This window comes from Tribolium castaneum, chromosome 3, assembly GCF_031307605.1.
Source record: "Tribolium castaneum strain GA2 chromosome 3, icTriCast1.1, whole genome shotgun sequence".
Taxonomy (NCBI): domain Eukaryota; kingdom Metazoa; phylum Arthropoda; class Insecta; order Coleoptera; family Tenebrionidae; genus Tribolium; species Tribolium castaneum.
Window position 1 is genome coordinate 9,375,501 of NC_087396.1, and position 18,029 is coordinate 9,393,529.

Sequence of the window (18,029 nt, forward strand, 5' to 3'; positions counted from 1 at the left end):
TTCTATAGTAAATTCGTTTTTTTAAACGAGTAGGCCGATGTGTCAGCGTATTTTTGAAGGATGTTTATAGACCATACCAACGCTCGACCATCGACCGTCTTCTGTTTAGTAAAAACGCTCAAAAGTCAAAATGCGTTATTCGTTATTAAATTAAGCGCTGCACGATCGAGCGTATTACGTGCGTGTTTACCTTTAAGAAATAAATTTGGATACAAAGTCCTCATGAGCGTCCACAAAGTGGACTAGTGCGTAGCATGCGAAGCGAATTTCATTTTTTAATCAATAAGAAAATTAGCATAGACAATATAATATATTCAATCCGAAAACGACTGTATATAGGCGTGTTGGTAAGATATTCGCGTTCAATCCAAGGGGTCTCGGGTTCGAATTACTGCGAATCCAACTTTTTTTTAATTTCGTAATATTGCGCAATTTGATGTATTATTGTAGCTGATTAGAAATTATAATGGACAAGACATAAATAGCTCAGTTAGTATAGAGTTAGACAGATAATTACAAGGTTTTGAGTTCGATTCCTATCACCGCCTTTTATATTGAGAATGCAGTTGTTCTTAAATCTGAACTGGTGAGATCTCGAGTGGCCATAGAGATTGAGGACCCACGAAGATTGACGGGCAACTGAGTGCTGCCAAATATTCTCAAAACATTTCTCGGTTTTGGGACTCTTTCATCTATTCATGACTTACAGTAATATCGAACAACAATGACCTGTCTGTCCTGTTGATTCGCCAAAGGCTCATGAGTCGAAGACGAATTCAGGATTGAAGGTCGTGCCGATGATTCTCCTCGATAGACACATACCTATAAACGATATAAGCTGTCGTGAAAGAGGAGATGCTGTAAGAATAGATCGGATTGTAGTCGGAATGAAAACGGGGAATGTTTTGCACTTATTTTTATCAATTCTGTAAATATTCTGAATCCAAGAATTATTATGAAGGCATAGTCGAATATTGGGGTGTTGAAAACAAATATTTCCATGCCATAATAACAACGTTTACGTTCACGTCTTTGTTAAAATTACCAACGCTTGATTAACGTTAAACGTTGTCGTATACGTGTGATATTTTTTGATAATTAAGACACAAACCGAACATGTTTACGATAACATTAAAGTTTTAATAGCGATCTCTAAATGAAAATCCATAATGGAGTGTTCAGATATTTTAGTAGACTTGGAACAATTAGGTGTATCTCTTTTATGTGCGTATAATAGTTGAATACAGTTGGGGTATGCAAAATGTATTTGGTAATAATTTTTAAAATCTTTGCCATGCGCCAATTGGCTTGGTCCAGAAATGAAAAGCTACATTTGGGGTATCTAAAAACTAGGGAATTTATAATAGCTATTTATGTAATAAGTACATAATGCAGGTCTTTATTGGACGAGCCCTAAGTTTATGGACGAGCGAGCTTGCGAGCGAGTCTCATAAATAGGACAAGTCCAAAAAGCCTAATTATGTACGAATTGCATACAAAGCTTTATGTTCGACTGCCGAAATTGGTTTATTAATGAATTTAATAAACTTCAATAAATTAATAAATTTTAATGAAACGCACCAAGTGTGCTTTTTCGGTTGTTTGGTTACGGAATTGTTTATTATTTTTGTGATGTGAAAATTGTGTTTGAAAGCAAAATGCAAACGTGCAGTTCAAATAAAGAAGAAACTTGCAGCGAAATATCAAATATTGCTGCTGATGCGAAAGATTCTCTGTTACCATCAAAATCCAAGCATTTGTACGAAGAAACATATAATGCGTATCGGAAATGGCGTTCTAATAAGAAAATTGATACAACTTGCGAAGATACCATTCTAGCGTACTTCAGCAGCGAGCTGTCCCGGTATAAAAGTTCATCATTATGGAGCAAATATTCTATGCTAAGATCAACCATCAATCTACGAGAGGGAATTGACATTAGTAAATTTCCAAGCGTCATACCTTATTTGAAACGAAAAGGTGAAGGACACAAACCAAAAAAATCTCTTATATTGAGTAAAGACCATATAGACGAATTTTTGAGAAAAGCTGACACCAAGGAACATTTATTTAATAAGGTAAGACGTTTTTAAGGTTTTGTTTCGAGTATTTATTTTAAAAACATAATTTCTCGTAGGTTGTTCTCATATTTGGAGTATGAGAATATTGGTGCATGTAGACGTCAAGAGCTAGTGACATTAACGACAACATGTGTTCAAGACAGCAAAACCCATTTTTTAATTAAGCTGGAAGACACCAAAACCAAAGTGGATCGATGTTTTATAATAACAGCAGGTAAACTCGAAAATGTTAATCTACTTGAACTTGTCAGAAGATGTATGGAAATTCGACCCACCAAGACACCGCACAACAGATTTTTTATCAACTACACCAAGGAAAAATGTACCATTCAACCAGTTGGAATCCACAAAATTGGGGGTGTGCCTGCTATAGTGGCCAAGTATTTGGGTCTTGAAAATGCTTCTTCATATACAGGTCACTGCTTCAGACGTAGCTCAGCTTCTCTTCTGGCAAATGCAGAGGCCACTATGGAAAGGATAAAAAGACACGGAGGTTGGCGTTCAACTACAGTGGCAGAAGGTTATATCGAAGAATGTGAAAATACTAAAATTAAGGTTGCAAACTTGATCTTGGGTGAAGAACCATTGGCCTGCAATAGCATCTCTTCGGAAAATCACGAAAAATTTACAAGTTTGCGTGGAACCGAGAGTGAAGCAAAAAACAACGAAGTTGTAGGAATGAATATTTGTGGCAACAATAATAGTGTTATAAATGTAAATCATTATTACAACAAGCAATAGTATGTTTATATGGTTACAATGTTACAAAGTTGATATGTATGTATTATTATAACTTCAAATAAATTTTGACATTTCTGAAAATAAAGCTACTTTATTTTACTAGTACCATAAAGAAGTACTTTATGGCCGCATAATTATATTATAAACATTACTTTATAACTCAGTCGTACATAAATACACTTATCGCATACGATTGTCAAAATCCATCCACAAATATATCAGCTATATCATTAAAAGACGTTGCATCCTGTCCGAATCCGGAACAAAATTATTTCGCAAACCCCGTGTATGTATGTACAAGTGTTAAAACGATTTGATTCACATTTTTACACATTTACACATGCTTACTTGAAGTTACGCGAATTTATTATGCATTGCGGTATGCACTCCCATTCAAGTCTCGTCAATAAAGGCTTGGATTCGTTTATACAACCAGTTGGCGAGGCACAGTGTAAAGAAATTCAAAATGAGAAGACTTGGAGAGGCTTTGGAGGTCATCTAGTTACGCAAATCGCCATGAATTCGACTACGATATCGTCAATCACTATTTCTGGAAGTTTGGAACAAGATGGAACATGTTACGGTGAAAAATACACAGGTTCTCATTCCTGGTTAAATGTCGTTGTGCAAGCAATTGTTATAATTCAAGTAGAAGATTATCTTGCGCGAGTAAAGTTGGAACAAAATGAAGTGTCTTTAAAATCCGGAATTACGTGTGATCATACAGCGAGAAGTTGTTTAGCTGTCGAAATAGGAGAGACTTATTGGTCACCTTTAACCCCTCAAGTATGTGATAAGCATTTTCTGCTTTATCAAGAAAACGGATCAGTGATCATTGAAACGCAAGCTTCGGGATTGATTACAAAATATTTAGTGGTCGAAGATGAAGAACAAATTTTCGCATTAAAGTTAAGAAAGACGCAACCCTTGTGTAGCACTGAAGTTTACATTACAGAACATCCGGAACTCGTGGTGTACATTCATTTCCCGCAAGAACATTTACCAAATTGGCATCGAAACCCGTCCAGTCAAAACGTCGATTTAACTCTATACACGAACACTAAGTTTTTATATATCGAACAATCATTCAAGAGGGCGATAGCAAAACAACACATTTATGCAGTTCATCGAGGATGTCTACTACACCGCGAAATTCTTCGAAATCGGTTGACCCTGGCAACTTTAACACCTTCGGTTGTTAGCTCATTAATCAAGAATGAAATAGGCTATGTGGGAAAAATTTCCGGTGAAGTACTTTATATTTTGCAATGCGTGCCGCGAATCGTACAAATTAGACGAGAAATTTATGTTATACTCAGTTACCCGTTTCGGTAGGAAACACGTCTTTATTTATGACTCCACTTACGCGAGTGCTTCAAAGGACATCCGAAGAAATACCGTGTAATAGTGTCATACCCCCTTTATATCATATTAACAATCAATGGATCACTTTCAATCCCATGCCGTCATTTGCAATTACCCCTATTCAATTACAACCCGATGCAGAACCACAGTTAGACTTTAAACCTATACAAAATGTTGGAGCGGGTGGACTTTATAAAATCAGTACAAGAAGCACAAAATTCATTTCTTTTCGGAATCGAGAGGAAGGCGCTTAACAACATCATAGCAAGAAAAATTTCCGGAGAAACATTCCATGACGATCGATAAACTCTTCAATAAGGAAGACATCGAGAAATTGGCGAAGAGTACGTCCGCGTATGTTTGGGGGTGGTTTACAGTTATTGGAACGTGGACAAGTGGATTTATTGGAGTTTATTTCATCTGCCGAGCAGTTAAATTCGTCATCTAAGTCGTTATGAATGCCATAGTTCTACATAAAGCTGAAGGAGGATGTTCATTGAAAATTATTGCTTCGTTATGGGACACCATGACAAACTTTGTCATGCACAAGTATTACCATGTGAAAACCCCTAATCTACCCACCAAAAAGTTGGAAGAAAATCATGTGTTTGAAGAACCAATCCAAGTCCTCACTCGCCCGCAATGTACCGCCCAGTCTAACCCCCCTACTGCACCTTTACCACAGGTACCACCCTCTTTACATGATCAAATTCATAATGAAGGTCCGCGTTGGATGTAACCTCTTTTAACCTTGTGCAATTAATTCAGTAGAATTATTATGTAATTATATACACATTAAGCGCGTAATCATAATCTAATTAAAAATAAATAAATAAATAATATTTTTTTTGCTAAGAATGATAGTTAATAACTAATATTATCCTTATATAATAATCCAATATATAAAAAGTTTTAATAATAACGATCATTTTTTATCTTAATAAATTATTTATTGTAGCACTCTTTTCTTATGCTCTGTTCATATAAATAAACTAAATCAATTTATACCTACAATTATTGTAAGACTAAAATTAGTGCCTTTGTAATTTCAGTATGTATTAGGAACTTATAAAATCTCAAGACTACTTCTCCAGCACTTAAAATTGTAAAGAGCACCCCTTAGGCATGACTAAAAGCATTGAACTATTGTAGTGAAAATCAAACAGTAAATGAACCTAATATCTCTGTGTTTTGCAGTGATACTAACTTTAATTCTTCTAACACAATTACTGCATCAGGTGGTGACTGAACAGTTCCGGCAACTTCGTCCTAACTCTTTCCCGACCGCGTTAATTTTTCGTGAACAAACTAATATCACAGTGCCGCAACACGAATGTGTTGCTATCAAACTGAACTCGTCTCTCGTTCATTATATTGAATGGACCAACTTACAAACGCAAGTGATAAGTGACGAATTTAGAAGTAGCAGACTAGCTGTAGTAGGACAAGTGGGCATAACATACTTTTTAAATGTGACGGTGTTCCAACAAAATAACGGTAGTGTCCCCCTTAGTAGTCGTAGTACTTACTTGTATTGTTTCCCCAACCATATAAATTTAGTCATGTTATTTACGGTAGCAAGCACAAGTACATACACATCTCCACTAAACCTTCAATAGCACCCTCTACGGAACTATTGGAAATTTCAGCTGCACCCTACCATGTAGAGTGGAATTTTGATTCCTCCACATTAAGTATTTAATGTTTTTAAAAGTGCCAAATTCATAAGTATATCATATTTGTTTTATCCCTTTTTAGTGGGTTACTTTCTTTGTGTCCTGGCCTCGATGTCATCTCTTGTAGCGCCATCGGAGGTGCTATAGATCCATAGCATTGACCTGGGACCCAGGGGCGGGTTAGCCTATCTGGAATTCTGGAAAAATCCAGAAGGGCCGGTGCCCGCATTTGGGCCGGGCCGGTCCACAAGATATTTTAACAATAGTGATAATAGATATTTATAATTTTTATAATCCTTAAAACACATTCTTAAAGAAAATACAACCCAATGAATACTCAGCAAAATAAATTATTTCCCTGAAACCTAAACAGACTTCTCCAGTAATAGCGATAAGATTGTTCGAAAAATGTTTTGATGTTATTTCAAAAGCATACGAAACTTAATACATAAGAGTCTTGCAACAAACCATTGACTTTAACGCTTAGGTCATACTAAAACAAAATTAAACTTAAAAACGCAAATCACTGAGAGCATTCGTACGAAGCGGTTGATTCGTTGCAATGGATAGTGAAAAAAAAACGCAAAACAAAAGGGGGAACTCAAAAAGTTCGTGAAAAAAAAAAAGAAAAATTATGAAAGCAGAAGCTGCAAAATGCTTAAAAATAACAGATTTATATTCAACTGGTGGTGGACCGAGTACCTCATCGTCGAGTGCATCTATCCAAACGAGTATTCAAAGCCAAGAGCTCACAGATGATTCGTCCACACAGTTGGTAAACGAAGAAGGTGAAAACTCTTCCAAAATTATTGAAGCACCATTGGCAAAACCTCAAGGTAATGAAAACACCTTAACTCAAAAAAAGAGACGATTTACTTTAACTTTCTCCAGACTCGGACTTGTCAAGTACAGAAGATCAAAACTCTCCTGTTACAGCAATATCACCGGAATATCAAAATAATGATCCTCCTACGCTGAATTAAAGAGATTTGTTCGTCAAACCAGCAGCAAATGAGACGGCTTTTTTCTTTCAATTTCATCCATGTCCGCCAAATGACGACACTGTACTACCGTTTAAATCACAGAATGTATTTAAAAGAACCAATGGGACTCAAAGACTTTGGCTTTCTTATTCGGATTCAAAAAAGGCTTTATTTTGTAGCTTATGTTTAGCATACAGTAAGCCTAACGATAGTAACCCGTTTACTTCTGGTATGAAAGATTAGAAACACATTTACCAACGAATTAATGAGCATGAACATAACAAACAGCATAATTTATGTGTAGAAGCCTACATGTTAAATTAAAAAAATAAACTTGTGGATCAACTAACATGCTCCGATCTCAAGAATCTTGAGCAAAGTCAAATAAAGCATAAGAGACAAGTAATGGAAAGAGTCGTAGATGTAATAAGGTTGATTGGAAAAAGAGGATTAAGCTATAAGGTAACTGGTCCTTCTGAATCTGCTTATACTTTGGACAATGAAGCCACTGATCATGGAAATTTTTTAGAAGTAATGCTTCTACTCAGTACATACGACTTTGTGCTAAAGACCCATTTAGAAAATGTGATTAAAAAAACCAAAGCTGCTCATGTAGCAGGAAATCAAGGTCGTGGTCGTTTGGTTACATTTATTTCCAAAACAACGGTAAACTACGTTATTGCGACAATTTCGGCAATGATTAAGAAGAATATTGCCGTTAGATACCAGAAAGCTGCATGTTTTCTGTTCAGATAGATACTACACAAGATGTGTCTGTTAAAGATCAGTGTTCTGTGGTGATTCGATATGTAGACAACATTAAAGGAATCTAGGAAAAGTTGTTGGCTGTCGTGAACTGCACCGATTCCACAGGAGAAGGTTTTTTGGAGCTTTTGAAAAAAGTTCTTGAACAAAATAATCTGGACCAAAGGCATTGCGTAGCAAATTCAACGGATGGTGCAGCAAACATGCAGGGAAGCTATAAGGGATTTTCAAGTTGGCTTAATCGAGAGATTAGCGACGCCACTCAAACGTTTATTGCTGCAGCCTCCTTATTTTTGTTACTAAATGCAATTGCCGTATTTTTTAAAGAATCTTACAAAAGGATGGACATCTGGGTTAAAGTGAGTAAGCAGAAAAAAAATAGGCTACAAACAATTGGCGAAACACGTTGGTGGGCCAAAGATGCAGCTTTGAACAAAATTTTTGGTCCGCTCCATAGTCAAACCAACGAGAACTGCTTGTATGTAGACGTAATCTTATCTCTTCATGCGATTGAAACATCACAAAATATGTCACCTGACATTCGCACCAAAGCCAAATCTTTAAAAGATTCTCTTTTAAAATTTGAAACCATTATGACAGCATTTATTTATTTAAGAATTTTTTGGATAACTACACCATTGTCAAAATATTTACAATCAGTGGGAACCGATCTGTTAAAAAAACCATCAAATGGTTCTAAGCACATTAACGCAGTTACAAAATATTCAACGCCAATGCAGCGATGTAATTACCATCGTGAAAAAATTTATTCACTGGGTTACAGAAGAGTTGGAAAAACGAAACCCTGACAACGACATAGTTATCCAAGAAACTTTTCCTGAAATAAGAGTACGGCGACGAAAACGTATGCTAGACGAAGACAGTACTTCAAGTGAGCTTGTCTTTAATAGGTAAATGTTCATAATGTTATAATGGATGCCAGCATAGAAAGTTTGAAAAGAAGATTTGAAGGAAATGGAGAACTATATAAAGACTTATCTTGCCTCTCTCCTACAAACTTTCAAGAAATAAAAAATGCAGTACCCACTAATGCTTTGCAAAACCTGTGTAAAATACTTGTCAATTTTAACCCAGATATTACTCAAGAGCAGTTACAATCGGAACTACAAAGTTTGGCAAATAATTGGGATCAACTAAAAAAAGAGTTTCTGAAGAATACACCACTATTGAAAATAATGAAAACGAGTCAGACATAATCGAGGCTAATTGCGAAGAATTTGTAATTACTTGCAAAAGATGCCAAAATTGCGCCGTATGGGTTTATTCAACGTTACAAAAATACAATTTATTTTCTGAAGCCTATTCGAACATCAGTATGGCATATAAATACCTCCTAATATTATCAACTACTCAAGTTGCTTGTGAGAGAAGTTTTTCTACCTTGAAATTTATTAAAAATAGGTTACGAAGCACGTTATCGTCAGAGCATTTGGAATCTTTTCTTTTAATGGCAGTTAACAGAGACGTTTTGTCAAGTTTGTGTACTGAGGACATTACAAATGAAGTTTCCCTGCAAAGTTCACTACTTCGTAAAAAACTTTATACTAACTAATTAAGACAAGACTGTGTTGTTATTTTTTATTATTGTTATATAATTCAAATACCTATCTCATTATTATTTAAAAAATCTATCCCTACTTATAATTAGTTTACATTATGTTATTATCACAAACCACGAGGAAGTCAGTGGGCCGGACCAACCTAAATTTTCCAGAACCGCCAAAAGTTTCCAATCCGCCCCTGCTGGGTCCCGTTCCCGAAATTTTCCATTTGCGCAAACAGACTGCAGCCCCTAACATATGTTTCTTCCGATTTTTCATCCCTTCACCCTTTTGGACAAATGTTTATTTTCATCCAAAGATTGAGCGGCACGATATGACACTCAATCTCACGGTTTCTTATTTTTTATCTCAACCTGATGTTATAATTTGGGGTCAAGCAGAACATCTTTATTCCCTTACTATCCATACTCTTTTCTCTGGAACACAGGCTCCCAACAATACTTTTAATCAAATCTTCACATGTTCTTCTCTACCCTCCGCTCCTGACTCTTCAAATATAAATACCATTGTGATTTACTGCATCCTCGCACTCTTTGCTATTTTAGCCTCAAGTGTTCTTACTTTTGCACTTTGGGTCTACTTCCCTATTCGTCATACTCTTAGCACAGCAGAAATCTATTTACCTCCACGTATTGTTAACTCACCTCTTCCTCCTCTAGAACACCCTGCTGAATTTCCCCCTTCATACGTTAGTTTCCAACTTCCTCCTACCGTCATAGAAATACCTCCTTCAGAGGAACCTATAGAACCCCCACCAGCATACGTCACTACACCACCGCCAATACCACCAAAGTTGAAGAAACCTTTGTGTAAACCAGGTAGAATTATAATTCTTACAGAACGTATAGACTAAGTCAAGTATCTATATAATGTTTAAGAACTGCACTTTTGCTTGTTGCCGCTAATATAGGCCCAAACCTACGATTGAGCGTCTATTTATTTTTGTGATCTGTTTTAGGATTATACCATTCTTTTATTACTATGGGGGCCGTAACCCCCCATATGATACGGACGATTCGGCCGATCGTACCGGCCACCACTCAGGCGGTGGTGGCTTATATGACCTGTACTGTGCCGCCTCCACCCCTGGGCCCCAACGTACGTCGAGTGGGGCGGTACATAGTCAAGTGGCAGGAGGAGCCACCAACCTTCAGCGTGATGATATGGAAGGTGTAAAAAAAAACACAAAAAAAATTAATATTAATTTTTTTTTTTTGCTAAGAATGATAGTTAATACTAATATTATCCCTTCTAATAATCCAATTTATAACAAGTTTTAATAATAACAATCATTTTTAATCTTAATAAATTATTTATTGTAGCACTCTTTTCCCCTAGTGCTTCCAATATCGTCAAGTAGTTGTCACAATAAAAGATGGACATACAAAGCGATCGAAAAGTCCTTCAATCAAGTAAGCTTAGAAATTATTAAAGGAAATTAAAATAAGTCTGCGGAAGGTGGTGTTCTGCGGAACTCAGACCAAAATGTCAAAAGAAAAATGTTAAAAAAATGAAGCAAATTAAATAATTATTGCTGGAATCCAGTTTTGCCCCATAGAGACCATTTACCGTTCGGGTGTTATTTGTGTCACGAATTCGGGACGAGTCGAATTGGTTCCCAAATTCTGTAATCCTCTCTAATTATAGTCGAATTGGTTCCCGGGGATGGTCGAATTGGTTCCCATCGGTCAGGTAGGTAGGCAGGTAAACAGATTAAAGTATTATGATAACAGAAATGGCGTTTGTAAGTGTATGAACAAATTTACAAGTTCCAAAACGGTCAAAAACAAATCGTATTTTAACAATTTAAAGGCTATGGATAAATATTTCTTCGAGTATTCAAGTACTTCCAAAACGATGGAGAAGACGCATAGAACTTAATGGGTACTATGTCGAAAAATGTTAAAATTATTTTTGTAATTTGTCTCTATTTTGATGCTTTAATAGTATTAATAGACATATTAACGAACGCAACGTCACCATATGAGATGTCTTAATAGTCATTACTTGACGAAACATTTTACGAAATTTACAGGAGAGCATTGGGCTTAAAAAATTACATTCTCCTTTTTTTAAATAACCAGTTAGCCATGAATAAATGAAATTTGTTGTTGGATTTTGTGCCAAGAAAATAATTATTTGAATATTTCTACAAGCTTTAAATCTAAAATATTAACATATATTTGGCTTAATCCTTTTTACCTACCTGCTCATGCGGGAGCCAATTCGACCATCACCCGGGAACCAATTCGACCATTACCTTTTACAGAATTATACTTATAGAGATTATTGGGAACCAATTCGACCACGACCACGAGAATTCACGGCAACTAACGGTTTACGTTTGAGATAATTACAGTTTAAAGGTTACAGCAGGCTGAGCTAATACATGACACCGGACACACGTTCTCGTGATACGCCTACTTCATAGAAGGACTATCTAATCGCTTTATACAACAGGTGTAATTTTTTCAGACTGCAAGAGTGCGCTAGAATACATATCAAACCCAAACCCTCCACAGACATTCTCACGCACGTCACTGGAATCCGGAATGAGTTGTTAATACTGAGAACTCAAAGACGGAAAGCTTTTCTGGCTTGAGTACAATCCCACTGTGGAATTCGGGGGAATAAGACTGCAGTTAGGGGGGAATAAGACTCCCCCTAAACCTTGGTTTGCATCATATCCTAATAAAGGACGATCTCTTATTTCTTCTCTAACAAGAATGCGAACAAAACACTTGAACAAAATCGGCGTCCTTCCTGACCCAAACTGCGACTGCGGTGGGTCGTGGTCGAATTAGTTCCCGTTAATCTTTATAAGTATAATTCTACAAAAGGTGATGGTCGAATTGGCTCCCGCATGAGCAGGTAGAAAGGAAGGATAAAGTCACAGATATGTTCATATTTTAGATTTCAAGGTGGTAGAAATGTTCAAATAATTATTTTCTTGGCACGATATCCAACAACAAATTTCATTTATTCCTGATTAATTGGTTATTTAAAAAAAACGAGAATGTTATTTTTTAAGGCCAAAGCATTCTGTAAGCTCTCTGTAAACTTCGTAAAATGTTCTGCAAATACGCTCATTTTACTCTAAATTGAATTCTCACAGATAGGATTCTATATGCTTCGAGAAAAAAGTTTGAAAACTTAGATATGTGGTCAAGTATCAAACAAAAAATGTGGTTCTGGCTCTAAAGTTCTAGTTCTTCTTCGGTTTTACATAATTTGCTCTAAACGATATTGGATATGTTGTATATTTAGGTGCGCAAATAAGACCTAAATAAATACATTAGGTAGTATTTATGAAATGTAGCAAAAGCCGTTACTTTACTCTTTCTTTCTAATAAAACATAAATACGTCTATCCTTTATTATTAGAAGTAGAAGCATTTAATTCATTTTATAAATACTACCCATTAAGTGTTTGGATTAGGACTTTGTAAATAAATATTTTTTTATTTTACGCAATTTGTTTGGCATCGAAAGCCAAGTAGTACACAATGAGACAAAAAATACTAACACCAAAAAACAACCACCCCTTCCTTATCATAACCACCTCTAAAGTTGACAAAAAAAACTACAAATAAAGCTAGATCGACACGGTTTTTTGCGTACAGGTGGAGTCCCTGTAACTTAAAATGAAGACTAAGGTCGGGTTTATAGAACATTTTTTGATTCTGAATTAATTTAATGTCAAAATTAACTTAACATCGCCATCAAATTAATCACGGTTTACATATACGTTTTTAATCAAATTTTAATTGTGAACAACTAATTCGAATTAAATTGACATTTGACGGGGTTGGCACAATTGATTAAGTTCAGTGGCTATTTTCACGAGTGTTTTTATAATTTCTCTCCCGTGTGGTCTGTGTGTGCGCATGTGCAAGTTACATTTAAAATTTAAAATGACGGAGGCAAAGGTGCACCGAGAAAGAACTAAGAACTTTACCGAAAGGGAAAAGGAAATTGCTCTAGATATTATAAACAGGTATGTAGCTACTTTGGCATAAATTAACGATTATTGTAGGTTAGGTTTGTACGTCTCCTGAGTCTGGAATTTGGTGCAAAACACAATTCTAACTTTTTTTTAAATCGTATGTTTAGGTATTGTGATGATCGCGGTATTTAAAATTTTATTTTATTAACCAGCGCAAAATATTCGGAGTCAGTTTAAACGTTTAGTTCTTTGGTAATATTAATTCAACTTCAATTCAAAAGTTTTCAACAAATTTTAATTTAACTTATTTATTCCTTTGTTAGCATTAAAATGTTTAGAAAATTATCGTTCCCACGAAACTTTCCAAGAACTGTTCAAATCGTTATAAATCGCCAAATTGGGTGGTCGAAAGGCCATGTGTTTTAACAAGTGGATATGCAAAGATATGGAGGTTGGCGAGGGCCTGGCTCTGCACCACAGTCGCCCAGCTAATCCAATGATTTTCTCACAAAAGCATAATTAATTTACTTTTGTTTAAAATAGCCAAAATTTATTGATAAACCTAAAATTAAATCCAATATTTTGTTTAGAAATTAACTAGTCACGTTTCAAAAAGAAAGGAATTTATGAGCCAATTTAAGACAGGTTGATGATCAGTAAATAACTCGGGAAGGAATCAATTGAATAATTCATTTTATTCGGCGTAATTGTTAACAAATTGTTGCAAAACTTCAAGAACGAATTGGTCGATTGAAATTCATGTCTGTTAACTAGATTAGCATAGCCAAAACGACGCTGGTCAAGTGCCGCTTGAATAGGGGGTGTTGACAAATTCGTTACAGAACAGAGCTATTAAAAGAATATCAAATTACAAGCACACATGTGCATTCCTTATAAGAAATTGCAGCGTAATTAACGATTTCTTTGTTAAATCAAAATCAGATCACGAAACCAGTAGTTTAGAAAAACACGCGTAATTTTTCTGAACATTTTGATGTAAAATTTAACCCTAATATTTAAGGCGCAGCCGTCGAAATTCGGATGTATAAATCATTCTATTTAATTAAATTATTGTAAGCAAAAAAATTGCATGACACGATTGCTGCCCGTTACTAACATAATCCTAAGAGGAAAGTAGACAGGAAAATCCCTAAGGAAATTGGAGAAAAACGCGGAAATGTTAAAATAGTACCGGTGTAGTACTGGGGGCGACATCTAACAAGGGGTAGTACGACCAAAATTACAGTTTCCTCACGGGGTTCTTCCCTATATTTTCTGTGTTATTTAAACAAACAAAATTTGTTGTTACACAAAATTCATTTCATTGTGTTCCAAAAACAACTTCAGACCTGACAACAACCAATTTTGGAGTTTAATTTCTCTTTCAGGATATTTGGGGAAATTCCATAGCGTTCTTGTATTGTATTCAGTTCAGATCGACGATTACCAAATTTAATGTTTAATTATAATGAAATTGTTAATCGGAAAACACCCCAGCTGTTAATTAATAATAATATTTAGAAAGTTAAACAAGGTTTGATCAAATGCCAAGACATCATAAGAGTCAAATTTGCAAAATTTCGCATATGTGGAAACTACTTAACAAGGGTAGTGGGGTAAGCGAGTTAGTGTAGCTTACGCAAGATTAGCCCTTGACTTTGGGAGGGATTGGATTTTTGACGGTCTTTCGAGGTAGTCGATTGTCGTGTGGTCCTTTAAACTTTTATAAATTTAAAACATCTTCGTTTGCCTTTTTAGTGCGTCTAAATTGTACTAAGCGCATTTAATCGTAACTTTAAAGTAAATTAATTTAAATTCTTAAATTAAGTGATAGCGTTAGTGATTAGTGAGTAAGTTAAAAACAAGACAAGTTTAGTGTTCGTTCGATTAGGTAGTGCTGCGAACTACAACACCTGGGAAGCAGCTAACATTCTGCGTTAGGAGGATTAAAATTTCTAGGTAAGCCCTCTAAAGGGTTAATTAGTTTTATTCAATTAATTTTATAATATTATTTTGAGTTTCTTCAAAGTCATTTCGTAATAGTGATCATTGTCATTCATCTCATAAAATTCTAGTGACCACAAATTATTTGTTCTCCAAAATTTAGGCGATAAACGAGTTATCAAAATTTCGTGCTTCACACATAAATTACGCAAATTTATGAAAAATGGTATTTTAACTTAAAACCACCTCGCAACAACTAATTCTAGTTCCCTTTTGAATATCACCCATTTAAGTTACAATATTAGAAGTTAGTCATCACGTTGTTACAACAAATTTGAGTGAAACGGCATCCAACAAATATTAAACAACAACCAAAACTAAAATCAAAACTCACGATGCTTTTCAAACTGTTGTATACAAATAGTTTAAATTTCATATGCCAAAACCTTACGAAGTAGAATGTTGTTGCTAGTTAAAGATAGGGTTAGAGTAGAACGATTTCTCTGTCGTGACGTGTTAGGCGATAAAGCAAAAGAATGTTTCTCTTTTGCGTCCAGATCAGAAATTACAGGCTCGTGAGTTGGCCATCTTCATGGGAAGAGTCGTAGTCCTCGGGGACGCTCTTCCCCAACTTTAACAAGGTCTAAGACGCGGTGGCAGGTCGTAGTTTCCGCCCGTTGTACTTAGAATGGACGTTGTAATTCCCGTCCCAACGGCAAGTACTTCCACGTACTTGCAGGCTACTACGGACGATCGAGCAGACATAATCATCCGTGATTATCTGTAATAAACTGATATCGCGACATGGCAAAGTTCTGCACAAGTCTTTGTCAAAGCTCGTGGACGGAAAACTTTAGAGAGAAATTACTTCTACATTTATTCAGATTGATTTGTAAAAGCTTGTGTGTCCGGGTTTTGTTCGGAATTTGTCCTAGGTGTTGATCACCTGACTTTTACCGGAGACGGTACTTCGGCACTAGGGCGTAAAAAAATTAAATGCGATGCACTTATCAAACATTCCGCGAGCATGTTATAATCCGACTCTGGTACAAGTAGTTTAGAAACGCGCTGTCAGTTGCCTGGATCATATAAGTTCGAACAATATCGTCTGAAACATAGGTTAAATTTGCTGAATATTACTGAATTAAATTAATTCAGGTTAATATCAAAGAGTTACCAAGAAAAACTTTTCGTATCACTCAACGACTACAAAACTATTTTAAATTTAATACAAAACGAATTGTGGTTACGATTCTGATATATTTTGACGACTTTATAACACATACACCCATAAACCATTGGCCAAATTTGATGAAACTTTCATAACCATTGATTATTGTAATCCATACAACGGAATATCCTTTCTTCTTGTAATAAATAACTTTGGAGGAAACTTGTGGTTTAAATCCCTTCTCCCATGCGTTTTGACACTACTTTGAATCCGGACTTGCGTTACGGATAAATCCTGAACCCTTTCTGATAAGAATTAAGATCAAATTGCGATATCACTATAAGAGTGACTTCGTACATCAAACCAACACAACGTAGGTAAGTGAAATAATCATGTAGCGGATCAATTAACTAGACGAGCCAAATCATTTCAAAAAAAAAAACAAAAGTAAAATTCAAGATTAATTAAATAAATAAATTAAATAAGTTGTAAATCATTTAAACATCGATCAACCATCATCAATCACGGTCTCACTACAGTATCAAACATGCACCTAATTTTTTTCCACATGATTTTTGCACTGCACTTTAATCCAACCTTTTTTTTTCAAATATGACATTATATTCCTTCTTTTACGTTATCCTACATCCACCTCTGCCTTTCCTTTAGATATCAAAACAAAATAGAAAATAAAGAAACCGACGGTGTTTCCCAAAAGGAGAGAAAAGACGCATGGGAAAAGGTGGCTGAAGAGTTTAATTCAGCATCATCAACAGCACCACGAACAGGAAAGCAGATGAAAGTGCTTTGGTCCAATTTACGCCGGACAGCTAAAAAAAATATTGCTAAAGAAAATGTAAATAAATAATATTATTTATATGAGTGACTGTTTACATTTTTAGAAAAAAAGATACTTAGATGAGACAAATGAACTGGGAAATACAGCAGAGCTTAAACGAAAAAAAATGAAGATAAGGTTAGTTATAATAATTAAATTTCAGAAAAACTAATTTTCTTATCCATTTAAGAAAAACATTTCGAAAACTGGGGGTGGAACGTTCGAGAGCCAATTAACTGACGTGGGGGCTAGAGTCTTAGCAATGGTCGAGCCACAGGCAAGGCCCTTACCAAATCTATTTGACGATGACAACATTTACCATAAAGGTAAATAAACCATGCTTTAATAGTAATAATAATAATAATAATAATAATAATAATAATAATAATAATAATAATAATATACTAATACACACATTTGATCTCAAACAAGAATCGTTAACTTTCAAATAATTTATCAAATTTTTAGATATAGTACTATTAACTCAAGATCAGGAAATATCCCCTCCTGTCCTGGAACCTGTTGAAGGACACTCTAATGTAAATATTTCTGATCTCCCCATTTACCTTGAAGATGAATGTGTTCCCCCATCCGAAACCGTTTGTGAAGAAATCCCTACCCACCAGCCACCACGAAAAAAATACACCCCTTCTAAAAAAGAAAACCAGTTGATTTGAAAAGAACACTATATTTAAAGCGTATAAAATTAGCAAACATGGAAATTGAATTTAAAAAAAAGATGTACGAATTAGAATTAAAAATTAAAGAAAAAGAGTTGGAAAGAATTAGCCGAAATGATTAATAAATATTGAAATCTTATTTGTTTTTTCTTTCAATGAAAATGTGTTCTTATAAGGGCCGTACGAGCGGCAGTATTTTCATTAATATTATTATTTCTATGAACAGGTTCAATTTCAAGTTCTTGAGGTACTTCAAC

The 18,029-nt window shown here is 35.2% G+C and overlaps 2 long non-coding RNA genes across 2 annotated transcripts; both read left to right on the plus strand.

Moving 5' to 3' along the window:
- The first annotated feature begins 364 nt into the window (after positions 1-364).
- On the plus strand, positions 365-2,907 carry LOC107398332 (uncharacterized). The gene is made up of 2 exons (XR_010333554.1): positions 365-2,078; positions 2,138-2,907. It is a non-coding gene; the product is annotated as an uncharacterized LOC107398332 (long non-coding RNA).
- A 12,532-nt stretch (positions 2,908-15,439) lies between these two features.
- Positions 15,440-17,396, plus strand: LOC107398333 (uncharacterized). Its single transcript, XR_001575217.2, has 3 exons — positions 15,440-17,110; positions 17,157-17,230; positions 17,283-17,396. It is a non-coding gene; the product is annotated as an uncharacterized LOC107398333 (long non-coding RNA).
- The last annotated feature ends 633 nt before the right edge of the window (positions 17,397-18,029 follow it).